This window comes from Notothenia rossii, assembly GCF_949606895.1.
Source record: "Notothenia rossii genome assembly, chromosome: 6".
Classification (NCBI taxonomy): domain Eukaryota; kingdom Metazoa; phylum Chordata; class Actinopteri; order Perciformes; family Nototheniidae; genus Notothenia; species Notothenia rossii.
In genome coordinates, this window is record NC_136909.1 from 38,923,518 (window position 1) to 38,935,968 (window position 12,451).

At 38.2% G+C, this 12,451-nt stretch overlaps 1 protein-coding gene across 6 annotated transcripts in view; it reads right to left on the minus strand.

Annotated features, from left to right (window-relative positions):
- Window positions 1-12,451, minus strand: part of LOC307045323 (zinc finger MYM-type protein 1-like) — a 73,954-nt gene that overhangs the window by 56,873 nt on the left and 4,630 nt on the right. For all 6 annotated transcript variants that reach the window (XR_013809859.1, XR_013809860.1, XR_013809861.1 and 3 more), the window contains exons 2-3: window positions 3,272-3,362; window positions 480-599 (exon numbers count right to left, since the gene is read on the minus strand). The gene's annotated coding sequence lies outside the window, so the exon portion shown is untranslated. The remainder of the gene's footprint in view (window positions 1-479; window positions 600-3,271; window positions 3,363-12,451) is intronic.

The window sequence follows — 12,451 nt, forward strand, 5'->3', positions numbered from 1 at the left end:
AGTCTAGCCATTCAGGTCAGAAAAGCAGGAAATCCTGTATAAACAGGAAAAATCCCATCCCTGAACATTACATTACCTTGAATGATCAAGCAGGGGGTGCTTGGGAGTGCTGCAGTATTCACTACATCAGCAGCAGTGGAACAGGTGTGTAACAAAGTAACACACAATAGCATAGATTTAACATTATGCAAGGATGAAGATCGTTCATTGGTCAGAGGTAAATCAGAACATAATAAATGGTCTAATAATAATAATTACTTGCATTTATATAGCGCTTTTCAAGACACCCAAAGCGCTTACAGTGCCGTGTGTTTTCTGTACCTCCGTGAGCAGTCAGGCACCCCACACTGATAGTGAAAATTGGGGGCATTACTGTGCAGCTTTGTGTGCTGAACAAAGTTATGCACCTTTTCAGACACATGCTGACATCCAATATATTTACAGTGGAACATTGTTGTGCGTGGTAACTAGTTACCTACCCAAACATAATTCAATCTTCCTGACAATGAACAGGACGGTTAGCCTGGCTGCCTGACACTGAAGAGGATGGTTAGCCTGGCTGCCTGACACTGAAGAGGATGGTTGGCCTCTCTGCTGACCTAGAAAAAAGGAGACCAGAGAAAGGAGAAATTACAAAGGCAACCAACAAAAGGAATTTTTCAGTTTGTATGCAGATTATGAACATGAGCATGTTGTAAAGGTGTAGCCATTCAGTCAGGTAGTTGAGCATCCCATTTAGACGAGACCGCAGTCACACAATCATATCGAAATGTTAACTACCTTAGCTGCAACAACACTCGAACAGTCACTAGCAATTTCCTCGAGGCGCACGCACAGCAGGATCACGAGTAGTGCTGTGTACCTGGACTCATATTCAGGTTCAGGTCCGGACTCAAGTCCAGAGGTTCAGGTTCAGGTCCGGACTTATAAGTCCGGACTTGTGTCAAGTTGTGTGAGTAACTAAAGTGAACTTATTGTGAGCTAATTATCAATTGAAAATAAACTCATAATCAACTCAAATTCAAACTCGTCAGGTTTATTGTGCCCCCTTCCAACTTGTGTCTACACCATGTCTTTTCTGGAACTCTACATGTGTTACTAACTACACAACACAACTACATACAAAGTGATGTACATACAAGACTCAATATGCAAGAGTACAAGTCTATGTGTTCTTGTTCAAGAACAACAGCATATTGACATTGTCTGGGTGAAGTGTTGCTCTTTCGGCAGACACTATATCACCATACATACAAAGGAGTTAGCTTAGCAACACTACCAAATATGGCAACCAGCATCCCACGCTGTCAGTGTCCACTATGTCTAAGCCAGCTTCCCTTGACGTCACACAGATCTCGCGAGCAGTTGCGATATTTTTGCGAGACTTCGTGAGCTCAGTAATGGCCGCCATATCAGAAGCCAAAACAATGTTTTTCGCCTTTTCTCAGCGCAAATTTCTCGATCTATGGAAGGTTTTAGATGGTTTAGAACACAAAGGAGAATATACGTAAGTACCGGTTCCTGACGTTCCGGTTTTAACCGGACTTGAACCGAAACTTTTTACAAGTCCAGTACCGGTTCGGCGTACCGGTACGCAGCACTAATCACGAGGATGTCAAATCTGGAATTGAGGCAGTAAAACACCACCACAGGGAAGCAGTGTTGTGCTAGTTACTGAAAACCAGTAACTAGTTACATTACTAGTTACTTCATTTCAAAAGTAACTCAGTTACTTTACTGATTACTTACACCAAAAAGTAATGTGTTACTGTGAAAAGTAACGTTTTAGTTACTTAAAAAAAGGGCTCAAAAAAAAAAAGAAGCTCCCATTAATGCCCTTATAGCCTTCATTTAAGTACTGTTATTGCATTGGAGAATAATACAATCTGTTGATCAACTTGACATTCATTTGCATCACTGAACTCTGCAAAGCAATGTGGTCTATACAAACACAAAGATATGTTTCAAAGTGCCAATTTATTGTCGTCAGAGAGCGATTCCGGTTGATACATGGCAAAGGCTTTCACAAAGTTAGAGCCGTTATCAGTAACCGTTGAGGTAACTTTTGTTGACACTCCATACAAAGAGTGAATGTGGTCAATCTCACTAGCAATAAGATCGTACGTGTGCCTACCCTTTATCCTTTTACAGGCCAACGCAGCTTTCTGGCGTTGTAAAGTGGTGGGGTTTATCCAGTGAGATGTTATCCCGAGGAAGCTTCTGTTGTGGACAGACCAAATGACTGCGGTGGTCGAGATGTATGCCAGCCCCTCAAATGTTTTCTTTAGCTCGCTATCCATTTTGGTATATTCTTTCTCCAGGTAGTTGGAAAACGTTTTGCGTCCCATATGCCGTGTGCCGCCCGGACATGGTATCATGCTTACTAGCTCCCTGAAAGCGGGCGACTCCACTGTAGAAATAGCCTGCACGTGTTCAACAACATACCGTGCAATGGCTTTATCCACTTTCACCTGACTAGCAGTCCCTCGGTTGAAATCCAGCCGCTGTTGCTTGGGTGGAGGTGGGGTGGCGTCGGATGGCTCTGGGTCTGTGGTCTTAACTAATAGCTTCGTCCCAGCATGTTGTTTTTGCAGATGTTTTAACAGATTGGAATTGCTGTTTTGAGCAGTAGATAGGATCTTTGACCCGCCAAGACACAACTTACACTTAACTAACACATTATTTTCTTTATGCTCGAGAAAAGTAAAATAGTGAGCATATCTCCATGCGGAGAAACTCGACTTGTGCTCCGCCGTCGCCATGATAGTATTGTTAGTAGGCTAACTAAACACAAACACGCCCACAAAGCGTCTCCGCATGTGACACAGGAAGTATCTCAGTACATTTATTCAAGTAGTGTACTTAAGTACAGTTCTCATCTCTGTTCCCCTCGCTGTTGGCGCCGCTCACCAACGTCTGGGAGCCGAGACTATATAAAAAAAATAACGGAGTAACGCACAATGTAGTAACGGTAACTGAGTTACTGAATTAAAAAAATAACGCGTTAGAGTACTAGTTACTGCCAAAAATAACGGCGTTACAGTAACGCGCTACAAAGTAGCGCGTTACTCCCAACACTGCAGGGGAGCAAGAGAGGTAAGCTCATATAAATGTACTGTCAAACAGTATTGGATGAAGTGATTAATCTCAGGTGTGCTGCACAGGTAACAAATGTCTGAGCTTCAGTACTTCATGGAGGGAAGCACTGGAGCTGGGGACTGCAGTTATGCCCAGTCTATACACTACGGTCTGTGTTGCATACTAGGCCTACCTCCAACTAGGAAGCAATCCGTGGATTGGATTTAGGATTTAGGCAAATCACCTCGTTGCGTCGGTCAACACCAGGCAGGCAATCAGTAGGCCTAGAGGAAGATACAAGATACAATATCTGTTTATTCGCCATGTAGTTTTACAACATACTAGAAATGTGTTGCTGGTAGGTACTGACATAAAGACAACATTGGACAGGGTGCAGGGACAAGACAGGAAAAGTGCAAAACAGGACAGTGTACAAAATGCAGGTAAAAGTAGAAGCTAATTTAGGCTAGAATAGTATAGAAATAAAATAAGATAAAAAATGTTTGTGTTTTCAGAGAAATAACATTACGCATTGCAATAACCTATAAACATTTCAAACCTATAAACATTGCGAACCTGTAAACCTTGTGAAGAGGGAGAGAGAGTTTGGTAATCCTTTATCATCCAGAGTAGTGTTGATGAAAGTATTGAGTGATTGAAACTTTGCTTGCTAGGCGAGGCTTAAACTCTAAGTAAGCCACAGGCTACAATGAGGCTAAAAAATAGTTACACTTTTTATGTCTGAGCATGTTTTGAGAGCAGCATGCTCAGTCATAAAATGTTGAACTCTGTGTCTCAGAGCAACATTAAGAGATCTATGGATACATCTCTCAACACCCATATGAAACAGAACTGTAAACAGATTTTATTTTTATTTATGGATATCTTACAAATCACTCCCCTTTTAAACTGTATTCTTGTTATTTTTAACAACTGTTGTGTTAATGTCATATAGTATTTTATACCTGTTTTTCATTTAGTCTCTTATTTTTTTTTAAACTATAATGATATAAAAGGTGTGCCTTTACGTCACTGAGCTGAGGTTATCAGCCTCTCAGTCTGTCAGGAGAGAGCACAAGTTTAATATTCTGAAAGCCAAGACACTAGGGGTGTAACAACTAATCGACTTAATCGATTACCAAATTAGTTGGCAACTAATTCAGACGTCGATTCGTTGGTGACGTCATCACATGTGTTCTACACCCCGTTAAGCTCCAACGTTATCGCTCTTTTGTATCGGTACAGGAGACATTTAAAAACATATGTCATATGTATTATTGCTACATAAACATTATATCGCAGTCTTAGTGTCGCCAACTCAGTTTCTAATATGCAATATGACTACAAAATGCGTCTATAATGTATTTCGATCTTCCCAATTCAGACGAGGGATCTCTCCACTGCGGTCAAGTGAGCCTACGCTACGTTTCTGTTGGTCAAGTGAGCCGTCCCAAAATTGAAAGTTCGCCCGTATTACGAGTTTTACGGTAAAAATGAAGTCGGCGAGTCTTTACTGGCGTGTAACATCTTCCGGTTTTCAGAATAAGACGAGTTTTTTTTTTACGGTATATATATTGTAATGATCCCAGGAAATTTCGGAGACAGATGTATTCCTCAGTTAGGCGTCTTCCCGCCATTGTTTATTAAAGACAACACACATCAACAGGGACACATGTGTCTCTCTCTTATGGACGTCCATGAACTAGCAAGCAGCAGACTGCGGTTACATAACTTCCGGTCTTAGACCGGAAGTCCGCTGCAATAAATTAAAATAGAACTGTCAGTATGATCAAATCCTAATTTTGAGACATTAGTTTACATGATCTTTGAACATTGAGCTAAAAACAAATATTTCTTTCTCATATTATAAATCAGATTGTCTTGTAATCTAGGCGAAACACTGCTCAAATAGGACATTTTGGATAGCTTTTATTATGAAATTAAACATCAGATTGTTATGAAATTTCATGAGTAGCTCACTGAGGTGGTCTACTATAACACTGAATAGAAGAAGTTCTGTGGAAGCAAAGATTTTAGGAAAAATTGCAATTTGAAATCAGGATGAACACTGTTCAAATTCCACTTTTTACATAGCTTTTATTCTGAAATTCCAAATCAGATTGACATGAAATTTCATGAGTAGCTATCTGAGGTGGTCTACTATCACACTGAATCGAAGAACTTCTGTGGAAGCAAAGATTTGTGGAAATATTGCAATTTGAAATCAGGAGGAACACTGTTCAAATTCCACATTTTACATAGCTTTTATTCTGAAATTCCAAATCAGATTGTTATGAAATTTTATGAGCAGCTATCTGAGGTGGTCTACTATCACACTGAATTGAAGAACTTCTGTGGAAGCAAAGATTTTTGGATATATTGCAATTTGTAATCAGGAGCAACACTGTTCAAATTCCACTTTTTGGATTGGTTTTATTCTGAAATTCCACATCAGATTGTTATGAAATTTTATGAGCAGCTATCTGAGGTGGTCTACTATCACACTGAATCAAAGAACTTCTGTGGAAGCAAAGATTTGAGGAAATATTGAAATTTGAAATCAGGAGCAACACTGTTCAAATTCCACATTTTACATAGCTTTTATTCTGAAATTCCACATCAGATTGTTATGAAATTTTATGAGCAGCTATCTGAGGTGGTCTACTATCACACAGAATAGCAGAAGTACTGTTGAAGCAGACATTTTAGGAAAAATTACAATTTCCAATCAGGAGGAACACTGTTCAAATTCCATATTTTGTGTACACATACAGTAAGTGAGCTTCAGTGTGTCGGTGAAAGTGAGAGTCAAGTGTTGTTTGCAGCTGTTTTTCAATTTAAATGCAAAGGACACATTCCCAATGGCCTGCCCTTGCTTTTTTAAGTGTGTCTTCGTCGGTCGCCAGACATTCTTCATGATACCATCGCTCACATGTATCACACTGTATCTGTAAAATAAAATAAGCAAAGTCAATGATTTATCAGTCATACATTGCTTCTTGGATGTGTCTTGAACATATATGATTATATAAAAGTACCGTAATTTGATTGAAATAAAGAGCGTGGGGCGGGGGGGAGATGAAGATCGTGGTTCAATTAGGTTTTAACACCTTCAATATATTTTAATTTAGTTTATACCAGTCTATATTAGAATTGAAGAACAACAACAACGAAAAATCCTGCAGTCATTGATTTAAAAGGAAAACTCACCCAAAGGGTATTCGGAGGTCCAGATCCAGGGGGCTTTGGGGCAGCGCACATCGCACAGTCATTGTCCATATCAAACACTGAGATGAAATACATTTATGTTATTATTTACTTATGTACACATAACACAGTTCAGTTACAACAGACTTGCAATCAAAACACATTTAGCTTGTCAACAAGATGATTGATAATCATCCACTCAGGCGTATTGAAAGCCTGACAGTCTAAATCAATGTAACTGTCACTATTCAAAATTCTTTACTGTCGCAAATTATAAAAATATTATTACTTCATGCCTTAACAGATTATAAATTATATGCAAATTATAAAAATATTAATACTTCATGCATTAACAGATTATAAATGATATGGATCATGTTTCATCTCCAGTTGACTTTTAAGTTTGATAAGAAGTATTAATGATTCTGAGAAATGTGTGGGGTACATGAATTTGCATTTGTACACAAATTCTGTCACACCTTGGACTACAAAAGATGTATTATTTGGGCTTCTTTTGAGAGGCTTCAGTTTGTTTGGATGTGTAGGATTAAATCAAATTTCACAATAACATGATAAGGAATGAATTATGTCTACAGTAAATATTAAAATGGATTACGAACCTGAACCCTTCAACAATGACTGTGCCAAGTGTGTCCTTGCAAGAGCCATCTCCTTCTTGGTGGTTTTGAAGGTCATGTCTGGCAATGCAGGCTACAGCTTCTTCCAGAAAAACACTTTAAAAATCCGATTGTAAATTCAAATCCGCAATTAAACCCGTAGCAGTCCGTAGCAAATAGACAGGCATTGGTATTAACCCTTTACCTCTATGAGTGCATTTGAGTAGCCGGCGACGCACTTCAAGCTTTATATTGATATCGCCGTAACTCACATAGTAAATGGCCATTTCGCGCAATTGAAACGACTTTGGAAAGCTACTATAACAGTTGGGGCTTTGCGCTGATATGCGTAATTACGGTAGGAGGTGTGAGAGGGTTACTGGAGGCCACTTGTTCAAAGACTTTTAGATTGTCTCTGAAGGCTTCGGCAACTACAAACGCTTGGACAATAAAAAAAAGTTTAAAGCCAAAGGAGTACAAAGGAGATTGTAAGATCAAAATAAATATAACTTGCTGGAGCTATGGTAAAATAAATTTTAATTCGGTTTTGATACATAAAAGTATTTTTTACATGTTAGTTTAGTGTGTGTTATAAAGAAATTCGGTATTTGAGTGTAATTGAGTGCTTCTTTGATAGTTTGAACTGATCCTTCTTTGATCCTTTTAACTTCGATTGGTCTAACCTTTTGACCTCTCTTGTATTTTTAAATTTACTAGTGCTGTAGTAGGTATTTGGCTTTACAGGTGTGTGTGCGTGCGTGTTTGCGTGCGTGCGTGCGCATGTGTGTGTGTGAGAGAGAGAGAGAGAGAGAGAGAGAGAGAGAGAGAGAGAGAGAGAGAGAGAGAGAGAGAGAGAGAGAGAGAGATGCATTTATAGGTTTGCATCAACAGCCTACATGCAGCAGTATTTCATAAATGCAGAAACTAAATTTATGCATAAATGCATTTTTCAGAAATGCATTCATGCATTATGCATTTATAGGTTGGCAGCAACAGCACCTAAATGAACATACTGCAGTAAAAACCAACACAAAATTCGGTATTTGAGTGTAATAGAGTGCTTCTTTGATTGTTTGAACTGATCCTTCTTTGATCCTTTGACTTCGACCCTTCGACCTCTCTTTTTTTAAAATTTACAAGTACTGTAGAGTGTACTTGGTCATACAGGTGTGTGTGCGTGTGCGTGTGTGTGTGTGTGTGTGTGTGTGTGTGTGTGGGGAGGCGGGGGGGGGATCAATGGGAGAAAACACCTGTCTCCTCAATACCTGTGTCATTCCAGCTGGACATGTCCTCCTCATCCTCAGAGGACTGTAGGACAGATCCTCCTTTGCAGAAAAGTCTTTTAATTTTTGCTGAAGCAATGAGAAGCAAAGCAAGCTACATGCACCTGTATATATGTACTTTGGCACAAAGGGAAAAAAATATTGTAGTTGAGTGCAATTTTGAGTCTTTGAACTGATGACCCTCTTTGATCCTTTGACTTCGATTGGTCTAACCTTTTGACCTCTCTTTTATATTTAAATTTACAAGTGCTGTAGTAGGTATTTTGCTTTACAGGTTTGTGTGCGTGCGTGCGTGCGCATATGTGTGTGTGTGTGAGAGAGAGAGAGAGCGAGAGAGCGAGAGAGCGAGAGAGATATATGCATTTACAGTTGTGACCAAAATTATTAGCCCCCCCTTATGAAATTAGACAAAACGTTTGATTTCTCCATGGAAATGGCCATTAACAACACATATTTGTTAATGTGAAAACAAATGGACTCTAAAGACATAATTTGACATTTTTGATGAGAATACTTTATTGATACAATCAGTTTAAACAAAAAAAGGGCAGAAATGAGAAATCCAAAATTATTAGCCCCCTGGCCATTAATTGTCAATGGTGTACCCTTTCTGAGCCACAACTGAAAACAACCTCTTAAAATAGTTCTTCACTAGGTTGGCACAGGTCACCTGAGGGATTTTGGCCCATTCTTCCTTTGCAAATTGTTCCAGCTGGTCCTAATTGCGTGGTTTCCGAGCATGGACGTTCACTTTCAGCACCCTCCAAAGATTCTCAATAGGATTGAGGTCTGGACTCTGTGCGGGCCACTCCAGGACCTTGGTTTTGGTATCCTTCAGGAACTGTTGGACCAATTTTGATGTATGCTTCGGGTCATTGTCTTGTTGGAAGACCGAGCGACAACCTAAGGACAGACTACGAGCAGATTTCTGCATATTATCCCTCAAAATGTCAACATAATATTCTTTTTTCATGATTCCCTGCACCCGAACAAGGCTCCCTGTGCCTGAGGCTGCTAAACAGCCCCATAGCTTGATGCTCCCACCACCATGTTTAACTGTGTGAACTGTGTTCCTAGGGTTGAAGGCCTCTTCCTTAACTAACTGACCATTATGATTATGATGAGATGGTTTTGAAAGCAGATTAGAAAGCGGAAACCACAAAAAGATCCCCCCAAACTATGACAATGAGGCAGGAGTCTCATAACTGCAAGTCTGATAAGTTGTAGTTGAATATTGGAAATAGCATTAATGAAAAACTAAATGTGTTAACTAGGCCTTAAAGGGCCTAAGGTGTGGCTGGCTCTGTTACAAATAGAACATTCAAAGGAGGACTGGGGGATGCAAAAGATCCTTTACAGCCTAAGAAATAAGATATCAGAATAGCTTATTAAATAGATGAGCAACAAAGACTATCTATCTATCTATTATATATTACATTATTATAAATTTCATAACAATCTGATGTGGAATTTCAGAATAAAACCAATCCAAAATGTGGAATTTGAACAGTGTTGCTCCTGATTTCAAATTTCAATATTTCCTAAAATCTGTGCTTCCACAGAAGTTCCTCGATTCAGTGTGATAGTAGACCACCTCAGATAGCTGCTCATAAAATTTCATAACAATCTGATGTGGAATTTCAGAATAAAAGCTATGTAAAAAGTGGAATTTGAACAGTGTTGCTCCTGATTTCAAATTTCAATATTTCCTAAAATCTTTGCTTCCACAGAAGTTCTTCAATTCAGTGTGATAGTAGACCACCTCAGATAGCTGCTCATAAAATTTCATAACAATCTGATGTGGAATTTCAGAATAAAAGCTATGTAAAAAGTGGAATATGAACAGTGTTGCTCCTGATTACAAATTGCAATATTTCCACAAATCTTTGCTTCCACAGAAGTTCTTCGATTCAGTGTGATAGTAGACCACCTCAGATAGCTGCTCATAAAATTTCATAACAATCTGATGTGGAATTTCAGAATAAAAGCTATGTAAAATGTGGAATTTGAACAGTGTTGCTCCTGATTTCAAATTTCAATATTTCCTAAAATCGTTGCTTTCACAGAAGTTCTTCTATTCGGTGTGATAGTAGACCACCTCAGATAGCTGCTCATAAAATTTCATGTCAATCTGATGTGGAATTTCAGAATAAAACCAATCCAAAAAGTGGAATTTGAACAGTGTTGCTCCTGATTTCAAATTTCAATATTTCCTCAAATCTTTGCTTCCACAGAAGTTCTTCGATTCAGTGTGATAGTAGACCACCTCAGATAGCTGCTCATAAAATTTCATAACAATCTGATGTGGAATTTCAGAATAAAACCAATCCAAAAAGTGGAATTTGAACAGTGTTGCTCCTGATTTCAAATTTCAATATTTCCTAAAATCGTTGCTTTCACAGAAGTTCTTCTATTCGGTGTGATAGTAGACCACCTCAGATAGCTGCTCATAAAATTTCATGTCAATCTGATGTGGAATTTCAGAATAAAACCAATCCAAAAAGTGGAATTTGAACAGTGTTGCTCCTGATTTCAAATTTCAATATTTCCTCAAATCTTTGCTTCCACAGAAGTTCTTCGATTCAGTGTGATAGTAGACCACCTCAGATAGCTGCTCATAAAATTTCATAACAATCTGATATGGAATTTCAGAATAAAACCAATCCAAAAAGTGGAATTTGAACAGTGTTGCTCCTGATTTCAAATTTCAATATTTCCTAAAATCTTTGCTTCCACAGAAGTTCTTCAATTCAGTGTGATAGTAGACCACCTCAGATAGCTGCTCATAAAATTTCATAACAATCTGATGTGGAATTTCAGAATAAAAGCTATGTAAAATGTGGAATTTGAACAGTGTTCCTCCTGATTTCAAATTTCAATATTTCCTAAAATCTTTGCTTTCACAGAAGTTCTTCTATTCGGTGTGATAGTAGACCACCTCAGATAGCTGCTCATAAAATTTCATGTCAATCTGATGTGGAATTTCAGAATAAAACCAATCCAAAAAGTGGAATTTGAACAGTGTTGCTCCTGATTTCAAATTTCAATATTTCCTCAAATCTTTGCTTCCACAGAAGTTCTTCGATTCAGTGTGATAGTAGACCACCTCAGATAGCTGCTCATAAAATTTCATAACAATCTGATGTGGAATTTCAGAATAAAAGCTATGTAAAATGTGGAATTTGAACAGTGTTCCTCCTGATTTCAAATTTCAATATTTCCTAAAATCTTTGCTTTCACAGAAGTTCTTCTATTCGGTGTGATAGTAGACCACCTCAGATAGCTGCTCATAAAATTTCATGTCAATCTGATGTGGAATTTCAGAATAAAACCAATCCAAAAAGTGGAATTTGAACAGTGTTGCTCCTGATTTCAAATTTCAATATTTCCTCAAATCTTTGCTTCCACAGAAGTTCTTTGATTCAGTGTGATAGTAGACCACCTCAGATAGCTGCTCATAAAATTTCATAACAATCTGATGTGGAATTTCAGAATAAAACCAATCCAAAAAGTGGAATTTGAACAGTGTTGCTCCTGATTTCAAATTTCAATATTTCCTAAAATCGTTGCTTTCACAGAAGTTCTTCTATTCGGTGTGATAGTAGACCACCTCAGATAGCTGCTCATAAAATTTCATGTCAATCTGATGTGGAATTTCAGAATAAAACCAATCCAAAAAGTGGAATTTGAACAGTGTTGCTCCTGATTTCAAATTTCAATATTTCCTCAAATCTTTGCTTCCACAGAAGTTCTTCGATTCAGTGTGATAGTAGACCACCTCAGATAGCTGCTCATAAAATTTCATAACAATCTGATGTGGAATTTCAGAATAAAACCAATCCAAAAAGTGGAATTTGAACAGTGTTGCTCCTGATTTCAAATTTCAATATTTCCTAAAATCTTTGCTTCCACAGAAGTTCTTCAATTCAGTGTGATAGTAGACCACCTCAGATAGCTGCTCATAAAATTTCATAACAATCTGATGTGGAATTTCAGAATAAAAGCTATGTAAAATGTGGAATTTGAACAGTGTTCCTCCTGATTTCAAATTTCAATATTTCCTAAAATCTTTGCTTTCACAGAAGTTCTTCTATTCGGTGTGATAGTAGACCACCTCAGATAGCTGCTCATAAAATTTCATGTCAATCTGATGTGGAATTTCAGAATAAAACCAATCCAAAAAGTGGAATTTGAACAGTGTTGCTCCTGATTTCAAATTTCAATATTTCCTCAAATCTTTGCTTCCACAGAAGTTCTTCGATTCAG